Raw genomic sequence first — 17,690 nt, 5'->3', positions numbered from 1 at the left:
AGAAGGGGCTTAGATGCCACATGGATGCTGGATGCAATTCTCCTGCTTTTAGTTGTAGGCACTCTTGGCTCCCTGGTGTGGTGGTTGACCTTCTTCACCTCCATGTTAGCTGAGTGGGGAAAGTCCAATAAACCAGAGTGTAGGAGCTGAAGTCTGTGAGGCTCAGGGTCTGGCTATCACATTATTCAGCTGTGACAAGGAACAAAGTTCTGATACCAAGGAGAGCAGGGGTGAACTTTGAAGGCATCCTGCTGAGTGAAATAAGCCAGACACAAAAGGACAAATACTGCATGATCTTAGTGACATAATAATTAGAATAAGAAAAGCATAGAGTCAGAAACTAGAATATGGTTTACCAGGAGCTGGGGAGGGCTAGGGAGTAGGGAGCTAATCCTTAATTGGTGCAGAATATCTGTTTGGGGTATTGAAGAAGTTTTGGAAATGTATAAAGGTGATAGGAACACAACATTGCAAATATAATTAACAAGGCTGAATCATATATGTGAATGTGGTTCAAAGGGGAAATTTCAGGTGGTACATATATTGTTAGAACAAAATTTAAAAACAAAAGACAATCAAAGGACTGTGCTCTACAAACAGCAAACCCAAATGTAAAATATAGATTGTAGCTAATACCATAATTATACTAATACTCTCTCATCAACGGTAACAAAGGTACCAGGCTAATGCAAAATATTAAAAACGGGGTGGCCCTCTCATTTAGAGGTGGAGTGGGCATCACCATCCCAGAATCCTCAGGATGGGGAATGAACGATGGACTGGAGTGGACTTACTGGTATTCAGTATAGACTTACTGTGATCCTGGCAGTGGAAGGACTTTTATCATTGATGTGGAGGCAGTGGCCACTGGGGGATCTGAGGGGAGGGAGAGGGGAGAAAGGTGTAACATGGGGTCATTTTTGGGACTTGGGAATTGTCGTGAATGACGTTGCAATGACAGATACAGGCCATTGTATATCTTGCCATAAGTTACAAAATTTTGGGGAGAGAGTGTAAACTACAATGTAAACTATAATCCACACTTAGTGGCAGTGCTCCAAAATGTGTTCATCAATTGTAAAAATGAACCACACTAATGAAGGGTGTTGTTAATGTGGGAAAATGTGGGAGGGGTAGGGAGTGGGGCATATGGGAATCCCCCATATTTTTTTTATGTAACATTTATGTAATCCAAGTATCTTTTTAAAAAAATTTAAAAGTGTATTAAAAAAATGGGGTGAGAGTCAGGGATTGCATTTTCTCCACCATCTTTCTGTAAACCTGCAAGTTCTCTAAGTAAAAAAGAGCTGGTTCTCCACGACCCCTGGAGACAGCGGTCCCTGTGCGTGGCAGGCTGTGGACGACACCCAGGAGTGGGCGCGCTGTCTCCTCGGGGTGGAGGCAGAGCCTCAGCACCCCATGGGGCTCAGAGCGTGGCCAGAGCAGCACCTGTTTATACCTAAATCGCCCTCTTCTTCCTTGTGAGTAATCCACATCACGATCAAATTTTGAATAGTAATGTTATCTACTCAGAATTTATTTATAATACGCTTGGGTTTCCTGGATGAATGAGCCTTGGTGTAAAAAATTTCATCAGAATGAACAAAGTCCTCATTACTTTTTTTTTTTTAAGATTTATTTATTTTATTCTCCCCCTTCTCCCCCCCCCCCCCCAGTTGTCTGCTCTCTGTGTCCATTTTCTGTGTGTTCTTCTGTGACCGCTTCTATCCTTAGCAGCAGCACCGGGAATCTGTGTTTCTTTTTGTTGCATCACCTTGCTGTGTCAGCTCTCCATGTGTGCGGCTCCATTCCTGGGCGGGCTGCACTTTCTTTCGTACTAGGCGGCTCTCCTTACGGGGTGCACTCCTTGTGCGCTGCAGGGCACTCCTTGCACGCATCAGCCCTGCAAGTGGGCCAGCTCCACACGGGTCAAGGAGGCCCGGGGTATTACTTTCTATCTTCAGCATTAAAATGTAATTCTCATGCTAACTCACAGTTTCTTATTTAAAATTGTTTTTTTTTTCCAATTTATTTCCTTGAACCATCCCAAACGGTCTCTTTCCTTCCTTAATATTAGTTTTCAGACACAGATAACTCTATCTCCCCAGAGGCCTTTGTAGTTATAAAATTTGCTTAGCTCCGGAATCCTTTCTTGCTCTTTGTGATCTCTCTTGCTCCAAGGTACTGCCTGGTCTGACGTGCTGCGGTTCTGAGACGCTCCGCAGTGAAAGCACCGTTCCCAACTCCGGGCTCATCAAGCTCCCAAAGAACAGCAGTTTGGAGCGGCGGGTAGAGAAGCAGAAGTACTGGTATTGCCGCTGTGACGCCCAATTAGCTCAAAACGACAGCAGACAGCAGCGGTGGAGTCGCCCTCCTTTGTGTAGCTGTAAGTTGCTGAACAAGTCTGTTTTCCAAGAGCACATGGCAAGGCTTTCTCCTTCACAAGAATCCCCTCAAGTGTTTGTTTTTTTTATAAAGATTTATATATTTTTTATTTATTTCTCTCCCCTCCCCCTCCATCGTCTGCTCTCTTTGTCCACTCTCTGTGTGTTCTTCTGTGACCGCTTCTATCCTTAATCAGCGGCACCAGGAATCTGTGTTTCTTTTTGTTGCGTCATCTTGCTGCATTAGCTCTCCATGTGGGCAGTGCCACTCCTGGGCAGGCTGTGCATTTTTTGTGTGGGGTATCTCTCCTTACGGGGCGCACTCCTTGCGTGTGGGGCTCCCCTATGCGGGGGACACCCCTGCGTGGCAGGGCACTCCTCGCGTGCATCAGCACTGTGCATGGGCCAGCTCCACACGGGTCAGGAGACCCTGGGTTTGAACCCTGGACCTCCCATGTGGTAGGCGGACACCATCAGGTGAGCCAAGTCTGCTTCCCCCCAAGTGTTTTTGACAGCTTTCTACCAGACTATCTTATCACATAAAAACTGACGTTCCCCCAACGACAGGTGCCCACCTCTCGGCCTCTACCTGCCCCCTTTCCTGTGCCTCTTTCCTCCTTAGTAGGTGGGCAGCCAGCATTGCTAGGGCCCACCCAGTGGGTGGCTGGGTTTCCTGCTATTGGTAGAGGCAGGTTTTAAGGCCGAGACTCCCTTTGAAATTTCTTAGGTATCAGATCGGCCGGAATATATGAATGAGGAATTTCATGTTACTAGCTTTAAACACGTAAAAACTAAGGAACGCTTTTTAAAGGAGTTTTACAGAACACCAGCTTGTCAGTCCTGCCCTGGGCAGGGCTCCCTCTGCCCCCCTCACTCTCCTCAACACAGAACTCGCCCCATCCCCGGTGGGCAGGTGCACCACGACAGAAGTCACACCTGCCCTCCCCACCGCAGGCGCGCCAGCCGCCGGGACCGCTGAGCAAGACTGAGCACCCCAAAGAAAGACGAAAGGAAAGGGGAAAAGACCTAGCACACAAAATAAAAACAAACAAAAAAACAGACTTAGCACGGTTCTAGCACCATAATTCTGTGTCAGAGCCACGAGAGTGATGCGCCCTGCCTCTCCACTTCAACCCTCTTCACCTCTCAGGAACACTGGGACCCTACAAACCACTTTCCTGCTTTGCCGGATGCTCCCCATTAGCTTTGCCAATGGAGGGGGCTAGAAGGGGGCTGCAAGTTTCTAGAGAACTTGGAGGGAGGGGAAGCAGACATGGCTCAACAGGTAGGGCATCTGCTTACCACCTGGGAGGTCCACGGTTCAAACCCCGGGCCTCCCTGACCCGTGTGGAGCTGGCCCATGTGCAGTGCTGATGCGCACAAGGAGTGCCCTGCCACACAGGGGTGTCCCCCGTGTAGGGGAGCCCCACACGCAACGAGTGCACCCCAGAAGGAGAGCTGCCCCACGCGATAAATGTGCAGCCTGCCCAGGAGTGGCTCTGCACACACGGAGAGCCGATGCAGCAAGATGACACAGCAACAAGAGACTCAATTTCCCGGTGCCGCCTGGCAGTGCAAATGGACACAGAAGAACACACAGCAAATGGACACAGAGCAGACAATGGAGGGGAAGGGGAGAAAAATACATAAAAAGAAATCTTAAAAGATAAAAAGAAAAGGGAAGAAGGGGGAGCAGGAGTAGCTCAGTGGTTGAGTGCCCGTGCCTCATGTATGAGGTCCCGGGTTCAATCCCCAGTGCCTCCAAATAAAAAGTAAAAAAAAGGGAAGGGACTTGCTCCCATGTGGCTTTCTGCTCACTGACTTTACATCAAAAGTTTCATACTGGAGAGAAGCCCCAAGAGTGAAAGGAAGGTGGAGAAGCCTTCCGGCAAAGCACAACCGTGCTCATCATCAGAGAATGATGGTGAGAAACCTTACGAATGTAAGGAGTGTAGGAAAACTTTCAGCCAGGACGCACACCTTACGCAGCGTGGGAAATCACACCCTGGCGGGAAACCTCACGAGCGTAAGGACGTGCTGACGCCTTCGGCCGAGTGCGCACCCTGGTGACAGCCAGAGAGGCCGGGGATGCTGGGCCGCGGGAAGGCCTTCGCTGCTCAGCGTGGGGGCTCCACGCTGGGGCAGTCCACGCCGGCGCCTTGAGTGTGGGAAGCGTTCCGCGGAGGGCATCCCGCATTTGTCATCAAGGATGTCTCACTGGCAACTTACGAAGGCCGTGTTGGTGGGAACGCTTCCAGCCATTGGAGATTCCTTCCTCTGCATCAGAGATTTCATGTAGGAGAGGCACCTTACGAGCGTGAAGAGTGTGGCAAAGCCTTCAGCCAGGTTGTCCGTCCTTCCCTACACGGGAGAGCTCACGCAGGAGAAAGGCCGCGTGAAAGTAAAGGCAGAGGGTACGTCTTGCTCACATCAGCGAGTTCAGTGATTCCCTCAGCCTCACTCCCACGCCGAGTCCTACAGATTCAGCTCCTGGTTCCTCTGCAGTCCCCCCACTCCTTCCCATCCGAGTCCCATCAGTGTTGATCAAGACGCCACCGTCCCATTGGGATTTCTCCAGTCATTGCAGCCACTTTTCCTCTTGCTCCTCTCAAGAGCATTTTTAACACTTTAACCAGCTTAATCTTTTAAAAATTAAAGTTTATATATTCACCCAGGCAGCAAGAGTTCATTTTTGTAGTAGCAGCTGATTCCAGCTTGTGGCTTTCCTACCACTCCCAGATCAGCCTCATCGTCCCTCCCAGAGGTCCCAGCACAGCCGGCCAGAGCTGTCTCTGCAGAGGTCTGGAGATCCCAGCCCGGGGTCCTCCTCTGAGTCCAGGGACACAGCAGCAGCTGACCAGTGTCCCCGTCCTCAGAGGTCTGGGTCCCAGCCCCTCTCTCCTCTTCAGACCAGGAAGCTGAGGCCGACTCTGCCGCTTGCATTTCTCGCATGGGATGGAAACAGAGGTCATCTTATTTTAATATTAGCAGTAAGAATGTCACAAGAGGGTTGGAAGACTTAGGGACATTCAAATTATATGTTAATGACCCCCAAACCTGTGCCCTCAGGCATCTTTCCCAAGTTTAAATGGCAAGCCTGTGCACCTCAAACTCTGCAAGTCCGAAACAAAATCATTATCTTTTTTTTTTTTTTAAAGATTTATTTTTATTTATTTAATTCCCCTCCCCTCCCCCGGTTGTCTGGTTTCTGTGTCTGTTTGCTGCGGCTTGTTTCTTTGTCCGCTTCTGTTGTCGTCAGCGGCAGGGGAAGTGTGGGCGGCGACATTCCTCGGCAGGCTGCTCCCTCCTTCGCGCTGGGTGGCTTTCCTTATGGGTGCACTCCTTGCGCGTGGGGCTCCCCTCTGCGGGGGACACCCCTGTGTAGCACGGCACTGCTTGCGCGCATCAGCACTGCGCATGGGCCAGCTCCACACGGGTCAAGGAGGCCCAGGGCTTGAACCACGGGCCTCCCATGTGGTAGACGGACGCCCTAACCACTGGGCCAAAGTCCATTCCCCATTATCTTCTTAGCTCAATGAATTCTGACACCATCTACCTGTTCCCAGCAAAAACTGTTTTTTGCTTTCATCTACAGTCCCTTCCTAATTGCCTCCTTCATTCCATCTGCATTTTGCAACCCTAGGTCAGGTCTGCTGACCTCATGAGATGATTGTAGAACCCTCAGAACTTGTCTCTTTGCATCCTGATTCTTTCCATCTTATCTAGTATTTCTATGGTGTTTATGATTCTAAATAGACCTAAAAAGACAATAGAAGATAATTTCCAGAACACAGTCCTGGCTTACAACAGTGACTCTGAAATATTGCCCCAAATCTTTTAAGATTTTTCTCTTAGTCGCCGGTTTGGAACAATTTGATTATGTGTCTTGGTGTTGTTTTCTTCATGCTTCCTGTGCTTCTTCTTGTTTGTTGAGCGTCTTAGATCTCTGGGTTTATAGTTTTCATGAAGTTTTGAAAATTTTTAGCCATTATTTCTTCAAATATTTTTTCTGCCCTATCCCGTCTTTTAGAGATTCCAATAGCATATTTATTAGGCCACTAGAAGTTGTCCCACAGTTTACTGATTTTTTTTTTATTCTTTTCCACCCTTCGCCCCCAAGTTTCATTCTGGATTGTCATATTTAATCTGCTATTACTCCCACCCAGTGTATTTTTCATCTCAGTCATTGTGTTTTTTTAATTTTTAGAAGTTCTACTTGGATCTTTTATTATATTTTCCAGGTATCTTTGTAACTTTTTGAGCATATGGAATATAGTTGTTTAAGGTCTTCATTTTCTAATTCTATTATCTTCACCTTATCAGGGTCATGTTTTCCTGCTTCTTTGTATGCCTGGTAATCTTCGTGTGGATGCCAGGCATTGTAAATTCTACCTTATTGAATGCTAGATATTTCTGTATTCCCATGAATATCCTTGAGCTTTATTCTAGAATGTAAAATTGCTTGGATACAGTTTGGTCTTTTGAGGCTTGTTTCCTCGTTTATGAGATAGGGACTGGCCGTATTTACCTGGTATCGCTAATTAGCTCCTGCTGCCAAGGCGAGTCCTTCTGGAGTTCTCTATCCAAAGCCTCATGAACTAGAAGATTTTCCAGCATGAGTTTTTTGAAAAAGCACAATTCCTGGTCCTGTGTACACTGGGCACTGTTCTTTTATCCTTTTGGGTGTTTATTTCCCCCCCAGCCTCAGGGAGCTTGCCGATCGTGCACATGTGGATCAGAACTCAGCTGAATGCTCAGGTCTGACTCGTAGATCTCTGGAGCTTTCTGGGGTTCTCTCTTTTTGCAGCTCTCTCTCCTTCAGCTTTGTCCTGAAAACTCTAGCCACTTTAGTCTCCCTAAATGCTCTTATTTATCTCTAAACTCAGGAAATCTGTGGGACTCTCACCAGACTCTGCTCCCTGCACCAGGCTGGGAATACTCTCAGGACATCAGGCAGGAGTAACCACAGGGTCACATGTTTGCTCCTGATTCTCATTGTCTGGTCCAGAGTCATAAAAAACATTTTTTTTTCATGTATTTTGTCGGGTTTCTTTTTCCTTTTTTTGTCATTGTGGTTTCAGGTAGGAGGGTAAATTTAATTCTTGTTTCTCCATCTTGGGTGGAAACGGTGCATAAATTTTTAAAGTGTTTGCAACTTTATAATTTTTTTCAGTCATACGCTGTGAGCAAGTACTCTTGTCATTGTTCAACGTTGCTTCTAAAGGAATACATCACCTGGCATGTTTTGGGTGTTATGTGGAAGTCCTTCAGGTGATGAGGCACACACAGATCACCAGCCAGCTGGGAATGCGTGAAAGGACAGCTTCGTTCCCTCAAAGGGCCTGGAGGCGGAGAGGAGAAAGTGAGGGGGGGCTAACCTCCCCTAGGCTCCGGCGATCAGAGGGGAAGGGCAGGGCTTTCGCTCAGGTACTGGGCATTGGTCATTTTACACCATAGGGTGCGAAAGCAGAAGTGGGAAGGGTCATCTGGAGAAGCTGAGGGCAGCGCTTATCACCCAAACCACTTGCAGGTGCTGCTTTACTCTTATCCAAACCACGTGCAGGCGCTGCTTTACTCTTATCCAAACCACGTGCAGGGGCTGCTTTACTCTTATCCAAACCACGTGCAGGCGCTGCTTTACTCTTATCCAAACCACGTGCAGGCGCTGCTTTACTCTTATCACCCAAACCACGTGCAGGCGCTGCTTTACTCTTATCCAAACCACGTGCAGGCGCTGCTTCACCTGCCGCGTTACCCTGTGCAGGGCTAGCTGGGGTGGTCACTCAGTAGAGGAACTTATCGCAAGCCACCAAATACAGTCCTTTCATGCTGTGACCCTCCCTGGGGTGGTCGGTTTCTTTTTTTAAGATGGTCTGAGTGTTGAGGTATTTGGGGCGTATTTAAGCTGCTCATTATGATCCAAATGATCAGCCTAAAAAGGGTGCCATACCCACGATTAGAATTAGCCCCTGAGTAGGAATCGGAAGTCCTGGTGAGCCAGTCTCCCCAGATGTGTGAGAGAGTGTCCCACGAGGGCCAGGAGAGTGAGGGTTGGGGAGGAATCATGCATTTTAACAAAGGTGCTGGAGATACTGTAATAAAGCGTAGCAGCGGCTGCCTCTTCGGTGAGTTACAGGGGGCCCGCCTGAGATGCGGGTGCATGCGGGTAGCAGGGTCTGCTGGGCGTAGCGCAGACCCCCTGGTCAGCAGGCTGGGGGGCAGCGCGGAGGGGGCGCCCGGTGGATCTGAAGGCTTCAGGGGTCTGCCCGGACCCGCGGGGCAGGCAGCTGGCCGTGTCTGTGGGTGTGATTCCAAAGGCGAGTGCCAGGGCGGCCAGCCCCACCGCAGACGCTGCAGTTCAAGTTCAGGGTTCTGAACACCCAGGCTGTAAATCAGCCGTGGCTCGTGTCTCACCAGGCAAGATTCAGGCCCTGCTGAATTCTGACTGTCTGGATTTCTTCTGGTTCTCTAAATCTGAACATCAAACTTTCATGACTGTTCATAGACGTGTAAGAAGTAGCTGATCCTACCCTTGTTCGATTTTATAAGTTACCTCAGAGATGTAGTCACCAAATGCAATGAATGTGTCATGATGATGGAGGAGGAGGTTGCTATGGGGGGAGGAGTGGGGGGAGGGGGATGGGGGTATATGGGGAGGAGTGGGGGGAGGGGGATGGGGGTATATGGGGACCTCGTATTTTTTGAATGTAATATTTAAAAAATGAATAAAGACAAAAATAAAATAAAATAAAAACATAGATTTATAAATGTGATTGTGTTTGAAGCAGGTAGACTTGGGGGACTGTAAAACTGTGATTTTGGTGATAGATGAGGATTGTGGTTAATATAAATACTGGAATGTTCGAATGTAAGGTAAAAAAATCATTTTCAAAAGAAAACATTATCCAAAAGAAATAAGTTAGAACATTCTCTTTAAAATAAAAAGTGAGACAAAAAAGAATATGATGATAGATGGGAAAATACAACAAATGCAACTTATAGACTATGTTTAACAGTAATATTGTAAATATTTTGTAACAAAGGCAAAGAGGTACTATATCAATGCTAAAGGCAAAAATAAGAATATATGGTTTAGATTTAATCATATGAATATAATTAATCATTTTTCTTCATTTTATTCATTAACAAGGAGACCTTGACCAAGTCTTTTAATCAATTTCTGCTCGTTTATATAAACTGAACACTGGATAAAATTTGAATTAGTTTTTAGCATTAAATGAGATATTAGTGTACCTGAATAGAATTTTTTAGAATAAAGCTTCCTGATTTGTTAAAAAAAATTTTTTCTTATAGGTTACATGTTATACCATCATTTTTGTTTCAAGCAAAAATATAAAATAATCAATTGGAAAAATTCTGCCATTAAAAAACCCACATATGCAATATCTCTCCTGAAAAATATGCAACTTTATATCACAGTAGACACATATAACTGTATTTGTGTGAACAAAACAGAAACACGTTCATGTGTAACAGTCGAGACTTCCCATTTCTGGAATTAAAACTGGAAACGTTTATCATGGTATAGCTTAAGACCTTGCACATAAGTGAGGCCTCCTCTGAGTAGAGGGCAGCCACTGTCTCAGCCTGATCCCCTAGAAAAACAGAGGCCGAGGAGAAAGCGCGGTGCTGAAGCCTGCTGGTGGGCGACCCCGAGCCGAGGGAGCTTGACGGGAGGCTCCAGGGCCGGCAGGCCTCGGCCTTGCGGCAGGCAGAGCCGGGTGCTTGGTCTCGCTGAAGCGGACGTGGCTCAACTGGTAGAGCGCCCGCCTGCCATATGGAGGGTCCAGGGTTCAAACCCCGGGCCTCCTTGACCCATGTGGAGCTGGCCCATGCACAGTGCTGATGCGCACAAGGAGTGCTGTGCCGCGCAGGGGTGTCCCCCGCGTAGGGGAGCCCCACGCGCAAGGAGTGCGCCCCTCAAGGAGAGCTGCCCCACGTGAAAAAAGCACAGCCCGCCACATGCATGGAGAGCTGATGTAGCAAGATGACACAACAAAAAAAGCAACAGTTTCCCAGTGCTGCCTGACAAGAATACAAGCAGACACAGAAGAACACACAGTGAATGAGCACAGAGAGCAGACAACTGGGGGAAAGGGGAGAGAAATAAACAAAATAAATCTTAAAAAAAAAAAAAGGAAAGGAAACAGAGGCCTTAGGCGATCACTGCTGCTAGGAACGGTCCCTCCGGCAGGGAGGTGAGGGGTGGGAAGGAGGAGAAGCATTTATCCTCCGGCTGCCGGGACCACACAGGTGGGGAAGCAAAGCAGTGGCCCAGGCCTTGGGGCTGGTGGGAAGCCCGGAGGCTGGTTCTGGAATCAAGGAAACTGACTGTGGGCAGCCCCTCGGCCGCTCTGCTCCCTCCGTGCTGTGCATGTGCAGCGATGATTGCATGTAACACACACTCTTGTGATTTGTTCGCTAGACTGTTAACTCCTTGGGGGTAGATTTTAATCACTTTTGTAGCATTAGCATTGAGGGAAATGCCTTGCATTTGGTAGACATGCAGTAAAGGTGACATTTTTCATAAGCGTTAGCATTTATTTAACATTTCCTGGGTGCCAGACACTGTGCTAGTTTTTTCTTCATTTCGGGAGACAGAAAACTCACATCAATCCTTCGAATGGTTCAGAGAGGTTATGCAACATGCCCAAGATTACACAGGAGATAAGTGAAGACAGGGTTTGAACTGCCAGGTCTTTTTGACTCAAGAACCCAAACACTTCACCACTATTAGATACATTAATAGCATCCTGTCCAGTGCTCAGGTGAAGATCAGCCTTTTGTATCAAGTACTAAAATTATCTCAAAGTATCAAACCAAGAATCACATGCATAACTGGTGGAAGGTTCTAGAAGTAGACAGCAAGTATTTGAAGGAGGGGCAAAGGCATGGACCTTCACAAAAAAATAATGAAAACAACTTTCCCCCCTTATTGAAATTGGTGATTCATAATCCATAATTCTTCCTCTAAGAAGTCAGCAAGGGATAAGTTTAGATCTTTAGATATGTTTGTAGGTTGAGGTCAAATTATTTCACGTGCTCTAAAAAAGTACGATTTGTATCATTTTGGATAGATTTAAGGGCAAAGATTTTTATTTTATGTATTTAATAAAGGTTCACTTAGTACGAAGTACGTGTCAGCAGTTGTTCTAAGTGTTTTACAAATATGAATTCCTTTAATCCTCATAACACCCTGACGAGGTAGAAACTTATTATACTTGGTTTGCAGATGAGTATACGGAGGCACGGAGAAGTTAAGTAGTTTACCCAAGGCCATTCAACTAGCAATAACAGGGCTGGAATTCAAAGCTACGCAGTCTGTTTCCAGAGTCTACAACTTCAGCCTGCACTGCAAATGTGGCTCAAGCTAGATGAACAGAAACCATTGATTCATAAGCCAGGTCAACGGACACTTTGTATATCTGTTTCCAGGTCCTCTGCATGATTACTCCCCTTGCCATTTGCCCTTGTCCTGTTTCCCTCTTCCCCACCCCCCAGACGGCCCCCTCGTCTGACTGCTGACTGCTTGTTGTCTGCTCATTGTCTCTTCTTGTTGTGTCCGCTCATTGGGTCCACTCTTTGCTCATCTTCTTTAGGATGCACTGGAAACTGAATCCGGGACCTCCCACATGGGAGGTAGACCCCCAACCATCTGAGCCACATCTGCTCCCTGCTCGTTGTGTCTGTTCATTGTGTCATTCGTCTGCTCCTTGCATCAGCTCAGAGTGTCATCTCAGTGATCAGTTCATTGCATCTGCTCATCTTCTTTAGGAGGCACCAGGAACTGATCCTGGGACCTCCCATGTGGGAGGCGGGTGCCCAGCTGCTTGAGCCACGTCTGCTCCCGTTTCCCTCTCAGCGGACTGTTTGCTCATCATTTCCTCCACCTGAACCTCCTATCTCCAGAATCCCGCTGTAGCAGAACGGCGGCTGCTCCCACCCGAGGAGAGCGATGGGCCAGCGGCTGTTGAGGGCAGTCTCCACCTCCTCCTGTTTCCCGTAAAGAGAGTGGGGTTCATACACTTGCACTGAGCAGTCATGAGCCCAGCCCGCCTAAATGTGAAGGAAGACCGTGACGTAGGAATTCTGGAGGCCCCCGCTCCGCCGAGCCAGCCCCCAGAGGCCTCAGGGCGCACTGCTGGGCTTTCAGCCCTCGTAGGGGGTACTCAGACCAGGGCAGGGGGCCGGGTGCGCGCGCGTAGGTGTGCTGCAAGCTCCGGGTTCCGAGATGCTGAGAGGGCACCGTCCTTGACGTGACGGTTGATTAGGCTTACTCTCGAAGTTTGCGTTTGTTTTTGTTTTTAAGACGTACCGGGGCCCAGGATTGAACCTTGCGACCTCCCGTGTGTGAAGCAGGCGCTCAGCCCCTGAGCCACATCTGCTCCCCTGAGTTGGTTTTTCTGTTTGTTTGGTTTTTTTTTTTTTGCTATTTTTTTAAGAAGTACTGGGAACCGAAACCAGGACCTCCCTGTGGGAAGCAGGTGCTCAACCCCTGAGCCACATCTGCTCAGATCAGGCTCACCTGTGCTCCCCTTCCTTTGGGTTCGTTCCCTGTGAAATGTGCTGTCGGCTGCGGCTTTAGTGAAGGGTTGCCCTTTGCATCAAATCCCCTCTTCTCAAAGCTCACTCAGAAGATCCAATGAGATGCTACCACGGGTTTCCCAGGGTGGGATGAGCAGCTTTTGCGCGTCCCCAGTGTCTGCACTTGACCTCCCCCCGTCTACGGCACACCTGCCCAACATCATGGTGTGCGTGTGGGCCGTGCATTTTTTCAGGAGCTTCGGAGCACGGGAGCGGGGAAATCACCGGTTTTGGCGTCAGAACACGTGAAGACAGTGTTTACCAGTTGTATCGGGTAGGAAACGCATCAGTCGTTTCAACGGGAGACTTTAACGTTAGGGTTAGGTAACCGCAAGGTGTCGTGGAGGCGGTAACTTCGGGAAGCAGCTGCCATCCCTGGAGCATGGAGAGCAGGAGGACTCGGCCGCTTGGAGCAGGTTCCTGAGGAGCTGGCGCCCACACCTCCGAGGAGGCGCCCGGCCTGCTGTCGGGGCACCGGGGAGCAGCTCTGCACCTGCTGGAAACTGCAAACGGGGCGCGGCGGCCATGAGGACCAGCTGCGGATGGTTAAGAGGCGGCAGTGGGCGTTCACTGGAACGAGGCCAGTCCTGCGGTCACACACCCCCTGGCCGAGCCGAACAGCTGGAAAATCCAGGCTGAGGTTTGAAGAGTCCCAGCCCCAGCATTGCCAAGCAGACATCAGGGAGTGGGTGTGGTGGTCGAGCTCAGGCGTCAGCCTGGCCGGGGTGTGGTGTCCAGCTATTTGGTCAAGCACCTTCGGACTGTGTGTGTGAGGGTCTATCACAGGTGGGCTGACATCTAGAGTCGGGGGCTCTCCTCCTGCAATCTGCTGGAGGTCTCCAAGCCAGACCTGAGCACTTCAGAGTCAGGTAGAAGAAGTCCAGCTTCTCCTGGGCAAGTCCACCTCCCCTCACGGACTGTCCAGCTGGCAACCTGCCCTCTGGAATTCGGGTCTGCCAACTCCTATCTATCTGTCTATCTATCATTTATCTATCCATCCATCTATATATCCATCTATCTATCTACCCATCTGTATTAGCCAGCCAAAGGGGTGCCAATGCGAAATACCAGAAATTGGTTAGTTTTTATAAAGGGTATTTACTTGGGGTAGGAGTTTACAGATACCAGGCCATAAAGCATAAGTTACTTCCCTCACCAAAGTCTATTTTCACGTGTTGGAGCAAGATGGTTGCTTACATCTGTGAGGGCTCAGGCTTCCTGGGTTCCTCCCTTCCAGGGTCTTGCTTCTCTCTGGGCTCAGGTTCCTTCCTTCCTGGGGCTGGCTTCTCTTTCCTGTGTGTGCTGACTTCCTGGGGCTCTAGCTTAAGGCTTCAGCATCACACTCCAACATCGGAAAACCCTAACTCTGCCCTTTGCCATGCCTTTTATCTGTGAGTGCACCCACCAAAGGGTGGGGACTCAACTCCCTGCTGGCAAAAGAGATTTACATAATTACTTAATCAAGTAAACCTATGAATCCAATATAATCTAATATACCCAGAGGAAAAGATCAGTTTACAAACATAATCCAATATTTCTTTTTGGAATTCATCAATAATATCAAATTGCTACACCATTCATCTCTCTCTCTCTATCATCTATCTATCTATCTATCATCTACCATTTATTTCTGCCTATCATCCTCTCTCTCTACCTACCTATCTACCGACCATCTATCTCTCATCTATCTATTCATCTATGTATCTATCATCTATCTATTCATCTATCTATCTATCATCTATCTACCGTCTCTCTTTCTTCTGTCAGTTCTGTTTCTCTGGGGAACCCTGACTAACACCCGGGGTTTGGACTGAGCAACAATAACAAATCAGGTAAATTGTCTCAGAAATATCAGCTAACCTCTCAGCTGCCAATGTGATAGAAAAAGCCACCAGGATAACGATATTAGCTCACAGAGTAATTGTGAAGGTCAACACACCCCGCCCCCAGCCTGACCCCTGACCATCCAGAGGCTCGGCACGTCTTATTTTGAATCTGCTTAGCTCTCCCGGGGTCAGTCGTCGTCGGTGGACCTCGCTCCTGTGCCGACCGCGTCCGGGGCTCGCCCCGAGCAGAGCTGCTCCCCTCAGCTCCTCCCGCGTCCTTGCTGCGGGGGGAGAACCAGGCCCAGGTGCAGCACGCACGCTCGCTCCAGGTTTTCAAGAGGCAGCGAGGGTGGGGGGAACGTGGGGCCACCTAGATCCCACCCTGTGGAAGCGGCAGCTCCATCCGACGTCCCGGGGCAGGACGGCCGAGCCGAGGTCTGGGCCCAGAGGGCGGCTGGTGGGTGTCACTGGACCCACGCTGTGCTGACAGGGGAGGCTCATTTTTTGGCTGTGCAACCTCAGGCCGTTTCTCCAGCCTTTCTGGAAATCCTGCTCCGCGTAGAACACGCTTTACCATTTTTAAACTGAAGTAAACGCAGGAGTGATGATTTTTCAGCAGCTGAACACACGTTCGTAACCAGTGAGCAGATCAAGGAAGAGACTTACCCACACCCGCTTCCCTTCCGGCCAAGCCTGCCGTCGAGGACAAGCACAGGACCGACTCCTAACGGCACCAGGCAGCTGTGCCTGCCGTCTCGTCTTGTTTCCACTTCATGCAAACGGAAATATATAAGACATTCTTTTATGTGTGTCCATTATTATGTTCGTGACATTGTTTTATGTGGTTGCATTTTTAAAAATTAATTAATTTATTTTTATTTCTTTCTCTCCCCTTCCCCCCCCCCCAGTTGTCTGCTCTCTACATCCATATGCTATGTGTTCTTCTGTGTCTACTTGGATTCTTGTCGGCAGCACTGGGAATCTGTGTTTCTTTTGGTTGCATCATCTTGCTGTGTCAGCTCTCCATGTGTGCAGCGCCATTCCTGGGCAGGCTGCGCTTTCTTTCGCGCTGGGCGGCTCTCCATCCGGGGCGCACTCCTTGTGCGTGGGGCTCCCCTACGCGGGGACACCCCTGCGTGGCAGGGCACTCCTTGCGCGCATCAGCACTGCGCATGGGCCAGCTCCACACGGGTCAAGGAGGCCCGGGGTTTGAACTGTGGACCTCCCATGTGGTAGGCAGACGCCCTAACCACTGGGCCAAGTCCGCTTCCCTCATTCATTCTTACTGGTAGAGGAAAGCTTTCTACTTTATAAGATGTTAAGATGTGTCTTTCCATTTGTGTTGGGGGTCCCCAAGGCCACCCTCACTTTTGGTGCTTCACTAGAAAGACCCACAGAACCTGGAAAAGCTGCTCTGCTCACGGCTGTGGGCTGCTCCCGTCCACGAACACAGGTGAAAGCCGGCAAAGGCGACCACAGCGCAGAGTCCACGTGCGCGCGTCCAGGGTCTTCTCCCCGTGCGTGGCTCAGGCAAGCTGCGCTCTCCTCGCAGCTACATGTGGCAACACGTACGGGGCCTTGCCAACCAGGAAAGGGCGGCTGAGCCCCGTGCCCAGGGTCACGGAGCCCAGCAGCAAGCGCCAGCGACCAGAGATTCTGATCCAGCCCCGAGGGGTCGAATTAATAAAGCACGGCAATGCCTCTGGCATACAAAAAGCCACATTATTAACATAAACTAGCTGGCATGGCTCAGGCATACAAAAAATCACATCCCTGACATTAACAAACTGGCATGGCCCCAGGCCTCAGGCATACCAAAATCCACATTATTAAGTAAACTACCTGGCATGGCCCCAGGCCTGGGGCATACAAAAGCACTCTAATCTGGCAGGATATTACAAGGGCTCAGAACTTGTCTTCCCGGGAGCAAGGCCGAGGGCCAGCCCTGAAGGCGCTGGGAACTACAGTCTGCCGAGTTAAGGCTTTCCTGCGAATCGTTACATTGGTGAAGTTTAGGTTTTTGATAATACAAGTAGTAGCGCATGAACAACATTCTTGTACGTGTTCTGGTGAACATTTGTATGCATTTCTGTTAGGTCAGGAGGTGGGTGTGGGAATGGTAGCCACATGCGTGCTCAGCTTTAGTAGACGTGGAGCCACACGTGTGCTCAGCTCTAGTAGACGTGGAGCCACGCGTGTGCTCAGCTCTAGTAGACGTGGAGCCACACGCGTGCTCAGCTCTAGCAGACGTGGAGCCACGCGCGTGCTCAGCTCTAGCAGACGTGGAGCCACGCGCGTGCTCAGCTCTAGCAGACGTGGAGCCACACGCGCGTGCTCAGCTCTAGCAGACGTGGAGCCACGCGCGTGCTCAGCTCTAGCAGACGTGGAGCCACGCGCGTGCTCAGCTCTAGCAGACGTGGAGCCACGCGCGTGCTCAGCTCTAGCAGACGTGGAGCCACGCGCGTGCTCAGCTCTAGCAGACGTGGAGCCACGCGCGTGCTCAGCTCTAGCAGACGTGGAGCCACGCGCGTGCTCAGCTCTAGCAGACGTGGAGCCACGCGCGTGCTCAGCTCTAGCAGACGTGGAGCCACGCGCGTGCTCAGCTCTAGCAGACGTGGGAGCCACGCGCGTGCTCAGCTCTAGCAGACGTGGAGCCACGCGCGTGCTCAGCTCTAGCAGACGTGGAGCCACGCGCGTGCTCAGCTCTAGCAGACGTGGAGCCACGCGCGTGCTCAGCTCTAGTAGACGTGGAGCCACACGTGTGCTCAGCTTTAGTTGATGTGGTAGCCACGTGTGTGCTCAGCTTTAGTAGACGTGATAGCCACACCCGTGCTCAGCTCTAGTAGACGTGGAGCCACACGTGTGTGCTCAGCTC

The sequence above is a fragment of the Dasypus novemcinctus genome, chromosome 31 (genome assembly GCF_030445035.2).
Source record: "Dasypus novemcinctus isolate mDasNov1 chromosome 31, mDasNov1.1.hap2, whole genome shotgun sequence".
In the NCBI taxonomy this organism is placed as follows: Eukaryota; Metazoa; Chordata; class Mammalia; order Cingulata; family Dasypodidae; genus Dasypus; species Dasypus novemcinctus.
Note: the sequence above shows the minus strand (reverse complement) of the source record.